The sequence below is a fragment of the Amblyomma americanum genome, chromosome 11 (genome assembly GCF_052857255.1).
Source record: "Amblyomma americanum isolate KBUSLIRL-KWMA chromosome 11, ASM5285725v1, whole genome shotgun sequence".
In the NCBI taxonomy this organism is placed as follows: Eukaryota; Metazoa; Arthropoda; class Arachnida; order Ixodida; family Ixodidae; genus Amblyomma; species Amblyomma americanum.
The window spans coordinates 17,542,432-17,561,106 of NC_135507.1; the positions used below are offsets into that span (position 1 = coordinate 17,542,432).

General features: G+C 47.9%; 1 protein-coding gene across 2 annotated transcripts in view; it reads left to right on the top strand.

Moving 5' to 3' along the window:
• The first annotated feature begins 5,814 nt into the window (after positions 1-5,814).
• LOC144111210 (uncharacterized) overlaps positions 5,815-18,675 on the top strand; it is a 72,064-nt gene continuing 59,203 nt past the window's right edge. For both annotated transcript variants that reach the window (XR_013310000.1, XM_077644421.1), the window contains exon 1: positions 5,815-5,905. The gene's annotated coding sequence lies outside the window, so the exon portion shown is untranslated. The remainder of the gene's footprint in view (positions 5,906-18,675) is intronic.

Sequence of the window (18,675 nt, forward strand, 5' to 3'; positions counted from 1 at the left end):
TCTTTAGGTCCTTTACTTTATATCAGACGTTTTTTTTTTCTAGTGAATATATAATTATATAATTGTTTTTTTGAGGAAAGGAAATGGCGCAGTATCTGTCTCATATATAAAAATTTTTCAAATTTCATCAGAACGAAAAACCTATTTCCTCTAAATGTGACTTTATAGCATTTCTTAGCATTCAACTGTGGCTCTCAAGACTGGCACCATCCGGCTATGCTGTTTAAATATTCCTGCAAAATTTCCGTATCGCGGCTACTGAAAATCCTATTGATTACACAATCGTCGGTGAATACTCTACTATGAGGAGATATATCAATTGCGATATCATTGATATATATTAAGAACAGCAATTGTCCGAGTCTCGAGAACAAATCCCCGTGGAACTCCTGATGTCACATCTATGTATTCAGACTCACGGCCCCCTATAACCACACACTGTATTCTTTCATCAAGAGAGTCTTCACGCCGCTTGATAACTTCGACAGCAAGTTACATGGTCTTCATCTTGAATTTTAAAATCTCGCGCGAGACATAGTCGAGTGCTTTTCGAAAAGGTTGTTTTTGGAACGCATGAAGCAAAGAGTAGCGAGGAGCTTCTAGCCAACAGCCAGTTAACGCTGAAGAATGCAGAGTAACTATGCAAGGCAGCCGAGGAAGCGGCAGCACACCAGAATGTTTGGTTGCGAAAACAAAACCAGGTTGGTCCGGTACGCAAGATTAGAGATGAGTCAAATGCAAGGCAGCAAGCGCGTTATAAATGGCCGAAGTACGGAAGGACGCATGCCCCACGAAAATGCCCAGCGTTCGGAAAGACGTTTCCGGCATGTCAAGGGAAAGACTACTTTGCCACATGCTGCTGAACAAAAACGCAAGTTGGCGAGTTCCAGGGTAGCGAAGACTGATTTGAAATAATCTGTCAACACAGTGACTACCTAGCCGGACTGGACAGTGCAAGCGAAGGTGGGGGAAATGTTTGTTGTCAAGCTAATCTGCTGTCATTCGCGCTGTATGCAAAGATGCACCCGAAACAACATTTAAAGCCAAGCAGCGTGGTTTTGCGATCATACGGTGGAAGCCAAATCAAGTATCTGGGAACCATAAGCGAGAAGAGACTCTAAACAACAATATACTTCGACACAGGACTTCTTCGTCGTACGAAAGGGAGGGCAAACAATCCTCGATTTGCAGGAGTGCTAGAACCTTAGGCGGCTAACTCGACAATTGCACAGCGTATTGCAGAACAGCTCAGAAAAAGTTGCGCACGAATTTCGGCACCTTTTTTTCTGATATAGGCTGTGCCCAGCCCAGGTACCGCATGGTTCTTCGTGACAGAGCACAACCAGTAACCCAGCCGGCGAGACGTGTAACGTTAGCCTTGAAGGAACAGCTTCCAGAGGAGCGGGGAGGCACAGTCGCACAGTGACAGAGCCCACAGTGAGCGAGCGGGCGAGCACAATGTACCGGGGAGGCACAATCGCACTGTGACCGAGCCCACAGTGACCGAGCGGGCGAGCACAATGTACCGGGGAGGCACAATCGCACAGTGACCGAGCCCACAGTAACCGAGCGGGGAAGCACAATGGAGAGGGGAGGCAGAATCGCATATTGACCGAGCCCACGGACTCGGTAAACCCTCTCGTCATAGTACGCAAGAAGGACGGGAAAACACTATGAAATGCCTAGGCGCGACGACGTTGGCGCGACGCCGAGATCACAGGAGTGCACAGGGTCACGTGCTTAGATGCAAACTCTGGTTTCTATCGGATTCCGCTTCACAAGGAACCGTCCAAAACCTGCACATTTACGGCACCCTTCGGCCACTACCATTTCCAGCGGTTGCCTTTCGGGATCTCGTCAATATCGGAGATATCTCAAAAGACCCTAAACGATATTTTTGAGGCACTGCCAGGCACAGAAATCCAAGTCGATGACATACTGGTTTGGGACACCTCAAGAGAAGAGCATGACGAATGATTGAGGTCCGTGCTAAAGGCTGCAAATTAAGCGGGACTAACATTTAACCCGGACAAATGCGTTATCGCAGAAGGTGTCAGGCAGGGTCCTTCTTTGTTCGGTGCATGTTGCAGATTCCAGAGCAGAGCGACAAGCTTGCCGCGCAAATAATGCACGGTGTTAACTAAATTGTGACGTTCATTCTAGCCCTGGCAGATAGGACGCAGCTTTTGAGAACCATTATCAAAAAAGACGCAGACGAGTGCTGTCAACTATGCCACAGCTTGAGCGAAGACCCGCTGTTGTCAATGTTTGACCCGGGCATAGAAGCAAAGGCACACACCATAGCAGAACATGGAACCCGTGGCATGTGGATCTAGAAAAGCACTGGTCTAATATAGAAAGACTCTCGCTATTGCGTATGGCTGTGAAAAATTTGACTACTTTGTGTGCGGCCGACCAGTGACCATTCAAACCGACCCTCGCCCTTTAATTGCCATCTATAGGAGAGCCGCTTGCGATATGCCACCGAGGCTGCAGCGATTTTTTCTATTGCTCAGATATGATTTTGACTTGCACTTTGTTCCAGGATAGCAGCTCCTGTTCGCGGACATGTTTTAGGGGCTCCCATCAAACGCAAAAGCGATTGCCTCAGCAATGATGATTAAGTGCACGCCGTGAGTACAGTGAGCACAGAACCTATAGTATGCCCACAGTCAGCCGAAGCAACCTCTTATGATGCACCCTGCTCCTTACCAGCCATGGTACCGTGTCGTAATCGACCTCTTTCATTACAGCGGGAAATCGTACCTGTGAGGCCATGACGCCTTATCATACTTTCAGGAGGCGGAAGGTCTCAATGACACTTCAGCCAGGACCATCGTTAATGAAACTAGAGCGATTTACGCTCTTTATGCAATCCCGATGGCAGTTTTTTCCGACAATACATAGCATCAAGTCCAAGATTCCCGCGTTCGAATGGTCTAGCTGAAAGAGGGGCGCATGTGTTGTGGAGACTGCTGAAAAAAAAAACACTAAGCGACGCGGGTTTTCTGGCTTGCATTGTTGGCTTACAGGTCCTCTCCTTTGCAGTGTGGACGAACTCCAGCATAAGTCGTCCAAGGCCGAAGAGTACGGACAACGCTACCCGACTGCCTATGGGGACCAACCTGTGTGGTACCCTGGCCTCCAAGGCACGGACCATGTAGTGAGGAGAGGCATTCCCTTCGGCACAATCGCCGTCTGGGGATGCCTTCCAACGCGACTTCAGTCTCGACGACCGCGACACTGAGCTCAAGTGCTCGAGCCCTAAGCCTCACGACAATGTACCAGCTAAGAGTGCCACAGCAGCCGCCACCGTACCACACAGTGCGCCCCCAACGCCAGTTCCAAGGAAGTCACTGAGACGGACAAGACCACCACGACAGGAGTAGGACTGGAACTTTCAGCAGATGTCGTATGTGTAACTTCATGGCGCATCTGTCAATAGCCAATGTCTTTTTTTGTTGTAACAAAACTGGGTATATCACATCGCGTCTAGCCACGTGTGTGCAGGTTGATAAGCTGAAGGGGCGTTGCCCCATTTTGTATAAACTGCGACAGCTAAATAAACCCTGCGGGATTCGTGCCGTGGCTCTCTGCCCATGCTTTTGTCGCGAAAGAAGAAAGAGGTGCCGTATTGGAGGGCTCCGGAATAATTTCAACCACCTGGTGATCTTGAACGTGCACCTACATCACAAGGGCGCCTTTTGCGTTTCGCATCCATCGAAACGCGGCCGCCGCGGTCGGGTTCGGACCCTGGTACTCCGGATCAGTAGGCCAGCGCCCTAACCATTGAGCCATCGGGGCGGATCCATTCAACAACAGTTCTCCTTCCGAAAGCAGAAGCTTCGCATAGAGAAGTGTCTATCCTCCAGAATAATCAATATCCAGTAGCCGCCTCCTCACCGCCCCCTCATAGCTAGAAGGCTGCCATACATCATACACAAGCCAACCCCACCACCTTCCTAGGTGCATTGCCTCCTAGGGCTGTGCAGTCACCCAATGCCACCCACGCAATCACTATCGGCCATCTTCAAAATCCCGAAAAGCGCAGCCGCCGCGGTCGGGTTTGAACCCGGGAACTCGGCTACTGATCCGGTGTTCCCGGGTTCGAACCCGACAGCGGCGGCTGCGTTTTTATGGTGGCAAAACGCTAAGGCGCCCGTTAGCTGTGCGGTGTCAGTGCACGTTAATGATCCCCAGCTGGTCGAAATTATTCCGGAGCCCTCCACTACGGCACCTTTTTCTTCCTTTCTTCTTTCACTCCATCCTTTATCCCTTCACTTACGGTGCGGTTCAGGTGTCCAGCGATATATGAGACAGATACTGCGCCATTTTCCTTCCTCCAAAAAGCCAATTATTATTAAAGATTCTGTCCGTGTGTGAATCTTCGAAGGTAACTACGTTCGCGCAATTTTCGTATAAGATGTCCAATCGCCTTGTATTTTTTCATCTCACGCTCTAACGATGGTTTCCATGGCACGAGCAACAGTGTAGGAACATCGGGCCAGTCTGCACGCTGTATTAATACCGTAACAGGGGCCGATTTTGGGTTACCATTGAAAGGGGCGGTACCATTTGAGCCATGCATTTCTTTGACTTTTTTTCGTCCAAAAAATCGGGTACAGCTAGACTTTAATTCCTGTGCAACATTTCTCGATTTGGCGGGGGGAATGGATTCATCTCCAATTCGCTGGAGAAAGAGACAACACCAGACCAGTAGTAATGTCACTTCCGGAAGGGCGTCAATAGCCAGGTAACTTTACTGTAGGTAACACAGACTTATTAGGTGCCCCCTATGATTTTTTTTTTAACATGTTAAGTGAGATCGGTCAGAAGAGTTGATGCTTGGTCAGCGGTGCGATTATCGTCTCGACGTTTTTCGCAACTCTTTGGTTGTCTGTATAACTTGAAATTGAAGCTTGGAGGTTGATGGCACCTTTGTGATCATCTCTTTATTGGTATGAATAAATGTGAGACGGCCGAATCGAGTCAGCTAGACATATCCGATGAAAAAGGATAGACAGTGAAGAAATCAAACTACGCAGTGCACCCATTGTCCGTTCCAGGCTCATGGGAGCGGAAGGAAGCCTGGGCTAGGCGTGAAGGAAGCCCGCTCCGAGTCGCCTCTGACGCAACAGGGAAGCACCGCAGCAACGTTAGCACACGAACGGGTTTCCGAGAGAAAGAGGCGAACGTTGGACATTGTATCTTGTGTGCTTTTTTGCCTCTTTCATTGCTCGGCTTCCCCTGATTTGTTCCGTGGCGCATCCTAACGCACCCGGTTCCCTCAGGAGTCCCCGTTCTTGGTTAAAAGTGCATTCACAGATGGCATTGTATCAAGACAGGCATGCAAGATACGGGGTTGATCCGGACATCCAGCCGCGGACGACCCTCCTCCGGGTTCTTCAAACTTACGCTCCGTTCCAGCGTTTCTCGATGTCACAGCCGGCGTCATGAAAACGCCGGCAGCGCGACGATTCGGTGGAGAGGGTCGTGCGCTCTCGCCCGCCAAGTCGTTGATCGAGAGCATCTCCTTCCGCTTTCCCCGTCTGGGCTAAAAATAGGGACTCCAAATCCCCTCCGTTTTCCCGCGCTTTTCTCCGCATCCTCCTCCTTTCCTCCGTCCAGCCGAAACATCTGGTTTGCACGCCGGTCGCGACGCGGCGCCGCGGTCTTGGCGTACAGGGTTGCGGCGTGACGTCGGGAGGCTCGCGTGAATGACGTAGCGACTGACGTCACCTCGTTTTTCGCCCCGTCGCCCTGGCAACGGGGCCCCGGTCTCCAGGGGGGCAGCCCGCGGTCGCGGCCGCGAGAGGCGCCTGGTCTGCTTCTCTCTGTGCCCCGAGTATCGGCGGTGGCTTCGCGTCCTGTTTGGAAACGCCTGCCTTCATCTCTGCCCATGCAGGTGAGCCTTCGGTCTCTCAATTCCCAGGCCCGACCTCCAACTCTTTTGACTAGTTTACGCTTGGGCATGCTCGTGCCTGATGGTTGGCTTCTCCTGCATGTTATGTTTGCCCGTGCTTGCCCCACCCGCTCTGCTTTCCCGCCTGCCGGTCCTCTTCTGGCTGCTACGGAACACGCCCCAGCAGGACAGAAAAAAAAGAAGAAAAACTGAGCCTCGAAACTCGGCTCTTCCGCTGTGTAGCCGTTTCCGTCGTCGCCCTGCGCAGGGAAGCTCATCAAGTGCCGGAAATTATATCGGTTTCCGCGAAAATAACGTGTCTTATTGTAATGGGGGAAATGGACGTTTATTGAGAAAACGAGATCCAGTTCACATCTCTCGCCGCTGGCCATTCTCTTCCGCTTGTTTTCCACTTTTGCAAGAGAAAGATAAGGCTTCGCGAGGAAAGTTTCGAATCTGCTAACACACGTAGATCGTGCAGTGGCTTGCGCAGGTGTCATCGTTCTACTTACTTTGACTCGGTAACGGTAGTTTCGTACTTGCTCCTTGCCGTTCACTGACAGATACGGTTCTCTCATAAACCTCCTCACACTTTCTTTAGGTGCGCGGCGATGGATTCGTATCCGATGACTTACTTTCCCAATGCTCTCGGTTTTGGGAGCAGTCGGGGGATGCTTCCCAAAGGGGAAGTTTTAAATATCGGGGCAAAATAAATATCCATGGACTTCGGTAGGACTGCGCTCGTGCGTAAAAACAAACAAACAACTTTACGGCAGCGCTAAGATGGCCGGCTTGGGGGGCCATGACCTTTCGCTTTTCGTTGAAGGCCCTTTCGTGGGCAGGAGGGATCGACTTTTTGGGGAAAAATCTTCTCCGCGTTTTTTGGTTTGCTTGATGGCCTCCGACGCGGCGTAGACTGGAAAACGTCATTTGGGACATGGCGTGCTACCCAGTTACTGTCACTAGATGAGCTAGTTGGCTTTAGTAAGGAGAATACTCACCAGTATAGCGCTAACACGCGACGAAAAAGATGAGGACGACGCACGGAATGTAGTACTTTAAGGCGATTTTCGACTAGCACAAGCGTTCTGTTTGTTCTTCTTTTTACATTCGATGCTGTCGACATCGGGACTTCGAGGGTTCTCAGGGAGACGCGTCGAATTCAACTCCCGCCCACGCTGCTTCCCCTACGCGCCAGTCGTCTGGCTCTTCTACCCTAGTGGGGAAGGCACTGTATTATTTCTCCCTGGGTCTGCTTATGTGACAGTGCGACGCTTTCATCGTTGGTTATCGCGTTGTTCATGGATAAATGCTGGCCTAGACAACGACAACCTAAAATATACGCATGCGAGCGGCAACTATGGACAAGCAACACGCAACGCAAGCAGTGTTGGTTGGTTCTCTCTATACACGCGTGATGATCCAAGATTTCTTAATTTGTGCACAAGAGATAGCTTTTCAAGACCATTTGCGGTATTGTGATAAGTTCATTTGAGATGTCTAAGTGTGAGTGTTGAGGTTTTCTTCAAGAAAACGCCGATGATGGATGAATGTGACTCGCAAGGTGGCTGAGAGCGGACTTGCAGCAGTTTGGCCATCGGCAATTTTGATACTGCGACGGGCGAAGGTCACAGCTGCTAGCTGTGCTGCCTTTGTGTAAAAATGAAGTCAAGTTTTACCTGCGTTCGTCTTCGACAACGCCGAATTATAAGAGTAGCATACGATGCTAACAACAACAACACTTACACACCTTCCTAAATGCGAAGTTAGAGCAGGTATTAGGTCTTAATACTGGAAAACGCCAATTTATTCATAGTTTAATTGTGTCGTATATCGTGTACGCGAACATCTGACAGGAGTCAGCTTCGCACTTTGATCCCTGCCATCATGTCAATGATCAACTTATGCGACCAAACGACTGGAAACAACCGGATAAAGGATTTAAGTCAAGCGCTGCTAGGCTACATAAACCCCGCTATGAAGCTTATAGAGAGAATTGCCAACGCTCTAAATGTAGTCTCCATCATTCGAGTGAGGCAGGCGATGACATTCTACTGAAATTATTCGTTAGGTACCGCATCGGCAGATTCTGCGTCGACCGCTGGATTCAAACCACTTTGCCGCCGATAACTCATTGATTTCGGAATAGGTGCCGACATTCCCCGGCCAGGTGCCCATCTTTCGCACATATCGCACACAAAAACACACACCGAGGGCTTTTCTGTCGCATGAGTCGAATTTAAGTTGGATGGAAGAACGAATCAACGAGCTGTCCACGCTACCCTCGAGGCCTTGGGACATCGTTATCTCGTGCGGTATTCCACTACCCTGCGTATGTCAGTCATTCGTTCAGTGTCGCCAGTCAGGTATTTAAGGGCGTGTGCTATTTACGGTAGGCCCGCCTAAAGATCGAGCGACGGACGCGAATTTAGACGACGAAAGAAAATTATCTTAATCGTGGCCAAACTTGTAGACAAAATTGACTTTTTCTTAAGCGTCACCCTTCGCGATGAAATCTGTAGGATTGTGAGGTACAGTCGGGAACAAAGGTCTCTGGACCACGCGTTCCTCAAACGAAGACGATATGTCTACTATTAGCCGGCGGCCGGAGACCACATTTGTGGAGATGGAAGAACAAAATTTTGACTTCTACCTCCAGAAGTGTGCTCTCCAACCCCGGCTAATAGCAGAGCTATCGGCTTCGTTTGAGGAACGCGTGGTCCAGAGACTTTTCACCCCGGCTGTACCTCTCTTGAAAACCTATTGTGCCACAGGTTCTGCACACTGGCTTCGAGCCGGCCTCAGAAGATATGGCGTTTTTTGGACGCTGTTAATGGCAGGACAGAGATGGCCGGACCGGGGGGGGGGGGGGGGGTTATTTTGCAAGGCGGTTTGGAAACGCGCGAGCGATTTAGCGGATGCGGCAGTTATTTCGGGAAGGAGTGCGCACTGACCAGGAAGTTACGGAACACGACGAGACAGCGCCACACGCCCAGTCGTAAAGGCAGTACGCTCTTCTCCTGTTCCGTAACATTTAGCCCTGGGTCAGCTGGTACGGCTGCGCGACAAAGGGCAGCCAACGGGTGAAATTAACAAAGAAAAAGAGCAAAAAGGAGAAAGTTTTCATCACGCTGCGCAGTCGTGGGAGAGAGCTTTCTGAGCCCCTCCTACGTCTTGCTCAGACCCAGGTGGTTCAGTTTTACAAACATTGTTGGTGCATATAGACTATCCGTTCGTTTACACAAGGATGGTGAGTGTTTGACGTTAGGGCTCCTTTCATTCAAGAGGCTTCGGATGTTTACATTGCTTGACTCCTGCGGCGACGTTGTAATCGATGCCGAAACCTGGATATTGTCGAATTTCGGGCGGTGATGCAAGGCCTTCCCGAAAATTTCCCAAAGTCGGCTTGTGATTAAGTCAAAGCGGTGAAAAAGACATGCAAGCGATAAGCGCCGTATACCTTAGCTGACGTCAGCGCCGACCGAGTCGCTCGTAATTTTCTCTGTTTTCTCTGAGAAATGAAATCTCTAGAGTAAGGTTTAATGTCTCACCTGCTGCCGCATTTGGAGTTGGCTTTAATGTTCCTGCGAGAAGTGCCTCACAGTAAAGCCTAATTACAATTTAAGAGTTACCATATCTTAATCGTGTCCTTATTCATGTATTGCATATACATGAGTACACCTTACGTGCCTACCAAAGTCGAACAGGAGCCAGGATGCAGTTGCCGGTAAAGTCTTTGTAATGTGGGACCCCATTCTGCGCAATAATGTGTGTGTTCAATGAACGTGATTTCACATTGTACTACTTGTTTCGAACGTGGCCGATTATTCGAATAGTTGTTCATAGCGGCTTAAGGTGACTTAAGATGACTTCCGGGCCTCAGGTAAGCTATATCTCAGAGCTATATCTTAGCTGGGTTGTGCAAGTAACTCGTTTATCGATAAGCTTTATTGAAACGCCCACACTAGTGGGGCGAAGCGTTAGTGACTCTCACAATAGGAATCACTGAATCCGAATTGTATGGGCCTCGCGGGGATTAATTCGGCGGACGCACTATGCTGATGTGCTTGTCACGCTGAACAACGAGTCGGGATCGCTTTGTTGCGAGGAAACGTTTGTGGAATGCTTAGTAACCGTTTTTACTAACTGCCACAAACAAAGGCGATTTAATAAAGCATTAAGAAAGCTACTTCGGTAACTAAATTTGCAAACAGGCCAATGAAGAGTCGGTGTGTATACATATAAAATTTCAAAGTTGTTTTAAACATATATGGCCGTTTTAAGGCAGACAAAAAGGCGTGTGCACAAGCCGTGAGAACACCTTGCTGATGATGAGGAGCCATTGGCTTGCGGATAGTTGTGAATAAAATCAACGGCTGGACTGAAAATTTGTCCACGAGAAAATTGCGAGAGACCGACATTACTTTTAGTAGGAAAATGCGGTAAATTGCTAATATAAGCCAGATCTTAGCTTTACGAGTAAGCAGCGGTTTAAATAGCCACCCAAGCGAAAATAACGAGCGCGTTTTCCCCTATAGTCAGGTTTGTAATCTTTCAAGAAACGTTTCAACTTCATGTTCAAGTGTTCTTTCTATAGAAAGAACACTTGAATATGAAGCCGAGATGAACTTTTTTAGAATAATAGGTATACCTATTATTCGAAAAAAGTTAACCTCGGCGAAAATTTAATAGAAATTCAACCCATCTCACTTTCGGCTCACACAGCAGGTGTGGCAAGGTGGCATTCTTGCTGAAAGCAGCTTCAGTATTTTGGTTATTAGGCGGTAACTACTAGAACACTTGTGCAGTGCTTTTTACATGGCTTCGACTATCGCGCAGTACTCTTGTGGTAATTCCGCAGCTGTAATAAAACATGGTACTTTTACTGGTCTATCGGTAAGCGTGAAAAAGTTATACATGAATACCTTTTATACTTGAGTTGGTATGTTTTCTGACATGTGCTAGAGAGAAATGGGACTGTACCAGTGCGTTCGCGGGGTGCTGGTTATTGCATTAGTCCCTCCTAACAGCGCTAATAGAGCAGACGCAACACGCACAGGCGCCGGGCAAATGGTAATATATTCATGCGCAAACGCAGAAATGTGTTTTTTTTTTCTGCCTTCTTTTCTTTCACCCTCTTGAGCTTCCTCTCTTCCTTTTCTCATCAACTTTTTCTCTCGCTTTTTTTTTGTTTCCTTTACGCTGTACTTCTTTTTCCGCTTTTCTTCCTTTTCTAACCTTCCTTTCTATTCTTCTACCTCCCTACTTTCCACTATCTCTATTTCTTCTACCTCCCTACTTTCAACTTCCTGCAATGATACTGCATATACTGCCTTTGGTTCGCTTTCATCATGCTTCTTTCCCTATCTGTTCTTCGCCCTCTTTCTTTTATACTTATTTTCGCCTCCTCCTCTCTTATTTCCTCTCCTTCCTTCTGTTCTTCGCCCTTTCGTTTTTCTTCCTTTCCATCTTTCTTCCTTCTGTCCTTTCTCTTTCCTTTCCTTGCTTTTTTCTTTCCTTTCGTTTTTCTTCCTTTCTTTTGTTCTCTATTTTCTTCTTTTTTCGGAGCCCTCCACTACGGCACCTCTTCCTTTCTTCTTTCACTCCCTCCTTTATCCCTTCCCTTACGGCGCGGTTCAGGTGTCCAACGATATATGAGACAGATACTGCGCCATTTTCTTTCCCCAAAAACCAATTATTAATATTTATTCTCCTTCCATCCTTCCTTCTTCCTCTATCCGTTGCTCTTTCTATTGCTTTGCTTCTGATTCTTTTTTTGTTATTTATATTGTTCTCTACTGCATCTGCGCAGTCGCGTGCATTTCTGTACAGGCACAGCAATACGTTAGTTGTAGGTCAGCACTTACGTTCTATCATGCTCCGCGTCCGGTTCTTTTGGTAGTGCTAGCTCATATTTTTTTTGTGTGTGTGTGACCATGTGAAACGATACTTAGTCACTGTCTTAAGTCTGTAGGACTCTGTGGTATATGCGTTGGACATCGTCAGCATTACAACAGCATCAGTGATAGTCATTACCTTTATGACTTTTCTTATATGTCGGCAAGAAAAAGAGAATCAAAACCTAGCCCTGGCGATGACTGCAAAGGTGCAGAAAGGCTGGTGACGACAAACCACCTGTAGGATCTGTAAGTTTACGTCTGGAAATAATGGTGTGGTAAAAAAGAAACTTATTTACAGAAACGAATATTGAATTCGAAAAAAAAAGCCAAAGCAAAAATAAAAATCGGAACTCATGAAAAAGTGTCAAGCCATTGCCGCCATGGTGGTGTCCCTTTTGCTCAACACAATCTTATTTAACTGATTGAATTTTATTCTCTTATTGCGAAGCATATATGTTGTGATCGTTGGCGAGAAACGTTCAACGAGTTCTGTCTCCTGGGCCAAGTGAAGGATTCGGAGGACGTACTCGTGTCCTGGCTCTTTCCGAGCAGCACATGACGTTTCGATACATCGGCGGTGCATCAGTTCCGCTTACGGTCTTCTCACTCCTTCTCAAACTAATGCCGCATCACAGCTCGCGATTCGCGCCACCGGACTTGTGGCTGCATTTCAAGGCGAGTAGTGTCCGACGAGGAGGTCTCCAGTTCAGTGCGCAGCCAACATCCGACCATTTCCTTCTAAAGCCGGTTGGGACAGCAAGAAGCTAACTTTAATTACACTTGATACCTTTTTAATCAGTAAAATTAAGACGTAGGAGAATTGGTAAGCCATGGCTTATATAAAGCGCGCAGAAAGATGTGGGCACGTGAAGATCTTGTCTGACATCTCCAAATGCCCGTGTCCTTCTACGCCTTTTATGTGGAACCTTTTAGTTAGTATGCAATTACTTCCCGGTGGTCGAAAGTTACGGAGTACGCGTCGTGTATTTTGGTTATGAGCTGTGTGATGTTGAGCTATCCGCGGACACCTTATCAAAATGCTGTGTTGAAGTTTGTTGACTGATCGAATAACGATAGTTTCAGTGCTTATGAAGCTTTCATCTTCTCTGATATTAATAGCCACCGTTCTCATCGGCAACACCCATCGAGAATACTTTCAGTTCATTCATCAATTAATAAAATTTACAGTTTGAGACATTTTCTAGCGCTCGTACTGCCAAAGTAGTCCACTGCCCAGTGCCACAATGTCCCACTGTACCACTGTCACAATGCGAAAATGCAGGCGTCTGTCATTCTGTAGCATCGCAGCGTGAAGCCCTCACGCTTCAGAAGCACCACCCATCAGCCACCTGCCCACCGCCACCGTCGATTCACTTGAGAAGTGCCATTCCCTGCCCATCCACCAAGCCACCCAACCACGCAACCGCACTCTTACGCCTACCTTCACCTCCAGAAATCTTCTGCCGCGTGCGTGAAGCCTCGAATTATAAAAACATCCATTTAAAACATGGAACCCAGTTTGCTACACCGCATTCGCACGGGCTCTGCTCATGCCCCCAGTGTGGATTCGTAAGACGGGCCTGGCATCATCTCCGTTGTGTTCATCATGTGGTGCGTGCGGTCGTATAGACGTTTTATCTTATGCGCTGCCCAGATCGCAACGCGGAGAGGTTCCCCCAAGAGGGCAGAAGCGCCACGCTTCGCCATTGTTTACTCTCGGGGAAGCAGGTCATGCAGGACGGAGGCTTCCTGCCTTCTTCTAAAATTCATTCGAGACTCTGATCTGGACTCCAGATTGTGACAGCAGCACTTGAAGGCTATACTGTGGGGTATTGTGTGCGTGGTGACGCAGATCTGCCAGGCTACAGTTATGTGCCTAAAACTTCTGATCTTAATTAACATCTTAGTGTGACCACGGTGGAGCAATCGCCGGCAGAAGAATTGCAAGGGCAGTACCAGCGGTAACTTACAATTTCGATCTTAGTCAAAGTAATCATTGGGGGTAAATCCAAATGCTTTCGCAGAATGGTCGCATCTGATGCATGATCATCCGGTATTTTGTAATGTTTATTGGAAGGTGAAAACTCAAGTAGTCAAAATGAAATTGGGGTATCACATTTTGTGAGCGAAGAATGACAAGGCTCATTTCGCCTTTTTAACGCAATCGCATTAAAGAGCTTGTGTCGCAGAAAATCAGAAGTCTTTGTTGGCGTCCTTGACTATAGCGAAAAATCCACGAAAAATAACCAGAGCCGCAACCAAAGGGGACAGGTGAACCGCCTCGATCACGTAACCTTGTGGCGCCATTACAACCTTCCCACCGGATTGTGAGCACTGCGCACCATGGCAGGTGGCAGTTAAATTATATTAGCCACTAGAGGTTGCTAGGGATGAACAACCTGGGTCGCACAAGCCCCACCGCTGGCTGCACCTGACTGCGCCAGGAGTGGTATGAGGACTGCGAGAGATTTATGAGCGCTACAAGGTTACATGCCCCCAGTAAGTGATCAAGGAGGCTCACCTGCGTCGTAGATCGCTTCGCTAGGGATTTTTCTCGGATAAGTAGAAAATGACGAATTCTGCATATGTGAGCATAAACCCTTTAACGCTATCACTTCATATCCTAAAGGCGGAGCTTCAGTGTCCTCTACAATTTTTGACGACGTGCAACGGGCCTAAAGACGGCTGCTTCAGCGCAGACGAATTTCAAGCACAGGGGGTCTTAGCTCTTCTCAGGCGATCACTAAGATGCCACAGTTGTAGGCGGTCTCCGCTTCAGAGCAGAATTGTCATCCATGTGTCAGACTGGTACACTACAGTCTTTTACGATCCACCCACTTCCGGAGCGTCCCGAAATGTGCACGCACTTGCATCTCAGGGCGACAGACGGCGCGATCGCCGTGCTCCTTGTCGGGACCGAAAAATGCGGCCACGGAATGCGCGAAACGAATGTCGACGACGATGACGTGCAAAACTAAACCGGGAAATAAACACAGGTCACGTGGAAACGGACGTCCGAGGTGCAAACGCCCGACGCGGACCGGCATCGCAGGGAAGAAGGGAGTTTGTTTGCACACAGCTTGCAACGATGAGGACACGCCATGGTTGAGAAACGATGAAAACCAGATTGGTTCGCGTCTCGCTCGCTTGCGTTTTGCTTTCGGAGAATGAGAGGCTCACTTGCGCACCGCGTGGCGACAGGATCCGGCAACACTCGGGTTAGAATGAAAAAAAAACAACGCATAAAAACATAAACAAGACAGGTAGAGCTTTGTTTGTTTTGGGAATTGCGTGCACCTTGAGCGGGGAAATCTTTCCATCGCCTGGCTTTCTTTTGTTTCCTTATTTTTCGAGTACGCCTGGAGCTCTGACCACATCTGTGGCGCTATTTTCAAGCTAGGCGTGCCTAAACTAGTCACGGACGATGGTTTTGTTTCTTCCAGCTCAGGGTTACATGCTTTTATGCCAACATACGGTTCTACTGAACTTAGATCTTTGAAAACAGAGAGAGGAGGACAGGCCAAACAAAGGAACACATACACTCTAAACACAAATACGCCTATATGGGAATAAAAAGGGGGTAAGCTGCAGTCCTCTAGCGTGCTCCTGTTTATAAAAGAGAGTGCACTGGAGGATCGCTTACTCGCTTTCTTACTCCTTTCTTTTTAGAGCGTAATAAAATGAGTTCCGGATAAGGGTTCCTTGTTCGTCTTGGAATTTTTCGCACTGTTTTTAAAGGCCCGTGAGCATGAACGTGAAAGTTTTCCGAACCAAATCAGGAGGGGAAGAGGGGGAGGGGGTCGTCACTAAGAGCGTCTGTTCCAATTGAGGACAGCTCCCAACCGGTTCCGCTAGGCCTAGCGGCATACCATGTTCAGTTATGCAGCCACTCTATCATCATTCCCGTTTTTCTTATGTCCCTGATGATGCCAATACGTTATTTTCTAATATTCAAAGCCATGCGCCATGTGGTGGCAGCTGACCGAACTAGAAGCGCTAGTCCCGATTTCCTGGTAATGCCGAGCGTGCAAGTGCACCACGGCTTGTAGGAGCGCGACAGAGTGCGTGAACCACCTGCGCAGGAAGGGTGCTACAACGCCTAATAACAACAGCAAAGTGCAAGAGCTGCAGGCTTTCTGACAACCTTGACTACCACAACGGGCTCTCACGTGACCGGTCAAGCGACCGGACCTTAACGGCTCGAATTCTCCATCCACGGCGGAGGGCTTCGTATAAGAGCTTTCCCAGCAATCGATTCGAATTATTCATGTGGAATTAGCGACTTACAAAATGCATACTCAGATAGGGAGCGGAGTGAAGTTCACGGAGATACCACTTAGACAAACTAGCTGCTGCTTTTCAACTGATTATGAACGTTCAGGTTGCGAATACTGTTCGAAAATCCTATGACCAGTGTAACTGTGGACATTAAACGCCAATGAGAATCTCTTAAATGCATCCTGCGTTAAAGGGACCGCGAGCAAAACTCCGCCCATTCATCTTTCCCAGTAAAAATGGATTCATTTGCTCTTTCTGACTGTTATGAAGTTTGTCTGGTAACTTAAGACGTATTCATCGCCGAGAAAAATGAATTTAAAAAAAATGACTGTGGTTTAGCTCTGGCTAAACCTGGAGGGACGCGATAGCTGCATCTGGCCGAGTGGAACTCGCTCAGTCGAACTGCAAAGTCAGTCCTTGTTGTTGCTAGCCTATCAAAAGATGGCACATACCCACACTGGTGGATCGGCCAAGAATTGGCTGACTATTCACCTATACTCAGGTAATCAAAATGAACAGCACGCGAGAAAGCAACACCGGAGACCGGAGAATTATCCCTCATGAAGAGAAAATGGATGAAAGTTTTGATTTCAAAATTAGTAATAATAATAATAATAATAATAATAATAATAATAATAATAATAATAATAATAATAATAATAATAATAATAATAATAAACCTCAGTCTTTCGCCGCTACTTCGCTGGGCGTTCCTTCTTCATCTTCGTCCCACTTGACACGGCGCATGCACACAGCTGTTGCAGCTCGGTTTCGCCGGCAGCAGCAGATGCTCCGCACCACGTGACCAACCACATGGCTGGTCACGTGACCAACCACATGGCTGGTCACGTGACCAACCACGTGACCAGAGGTGGCGACACTGAAGGCTCGTAAAGGTGGCGTAGTGTAGCGATCGCTTCAAAATCTTCCCGCCAACCCATTCAAAATATTGACGCCATTACCGAAAAGGAGCGTGACCGTGGCGGCCGCGTTTCGATGGAGCGAAACGCAAAAAGGCGCCCATGTGCTTTGCGATGAAAGTGCTTGTAAAGATCCCCAGATCCTTCACTAAGGTACGGCACCTCTTTCTTCATTTCTTCTTTCACTCCCTCATTCATAACTTCCCTTACGGCGTGGTTCAGGTGTCCGCCGAGATGTGAGGCAGATACTGCGGCATTTACTTTCCTCAGAAAACTAATTTTGCAATTTTTCGACAAAATGGGTTTTCTGGGGAAAGGAAATGCCGCAGTATCTGCCTCACATCTCGACGGACACCTGAACCATGCCGTAAGGGAAGGGATAAATGAGGGAGTCAAAGAAGAAATGAAGAAAGGTGCCGTACCGTAGTGGAGCATCTGGGGATCTTTAACAAGCACTTTCATCGCAAAGCACATGGGCGCCTTTTTGCGTTTCGCTTCCATCAGAACGCGGCCACCGTGGTCGCGCTCCTTTTCGGTAATGGCGTCAATATTTTGAATGGGTTGGCGGGAAGATTTTGGAATTTTTGCAATTTTTCTGGAACCCACCGCGGTGGCTCAGTGGTTAGGGCGCTCGGCTACTGATCAGGAGTACCCGGGTTCGAACCCGACCGCGGCGGCTGTGTTTTTATGGAGGCAAAACTTTAAGGCGCCCGTGTGCTGTGCGATGTCAGTGCACGTTAAAGCTCACGAGGTGGTCGAAATTATTCCGGAGCCTTTCACTACGGCACCTCTTTCTTCCTTTCTTTCACTCCCTCCTTTATCCCTTCCCTTACGGCGCGGTTCAGGTGTCCGCCGATATATGAGACAGATACTGCGCCATTTCCTTTCCCCTAAAACCAATCATTATTACTATTATTATTTTTCGGCGTCTTGAAGTGAATGGCGCTGTAACGTAGAGTCTGAGATCTGCTCCAAAGAATGCCGATACGCGTATTTTACTTGCAGAATCGGCAGGTGATGACGGCACCTGTTTTTCTATGCTTATTATACAAGCTCTGTTTTCGGTGAGAGTAGTCTCTTTGTGGTTCGAACGCGATACCATATAGATACGTGCCGACTTTCATTCGTCCTCAGTCTTTTAAAGGCAACTCCAATCAAGGTTACTCCATGTCGCAACTGAACGAGAAAGGAAAAACTTGCACGAACGAAGCACAACGTTTGTTCAAGCCTGTTTCTTGCTATCCAATTCGTTCTGTTGTAGCGCACCATGTCCAACATTCTTGCACAAAAATTATGAATACTGGAAAATTGTAACGTACTGCTACTGAAATGTCGAACTTAATGGTCCACTTTTCGGAAGTCCAGCAAAGTCATTCTTTTAAAGTTTTTCTATCGCTCGCAACGAACATCAAAGACTACCATAAAAAAGCAACGGGGATCGCTTTCGACGACAGCAAAAACGTTAATGGCAAAAAATTCAAGCATTCCGACGGGAGATTTGCGGATAAATTGATCGTTATAGTGAAATCTTACAATATATGCAAACAAAATTGCGTTTATAAACGCATTCTCCTTCAAATATGCTTTCGTCCAGAAATGTTGGATGTGGTTTGCCCCGCCGCGGTGGCTCAGTGGCTAGGGCGCTCGACTACTGATCCGGAGTTCCCGGGTTCGA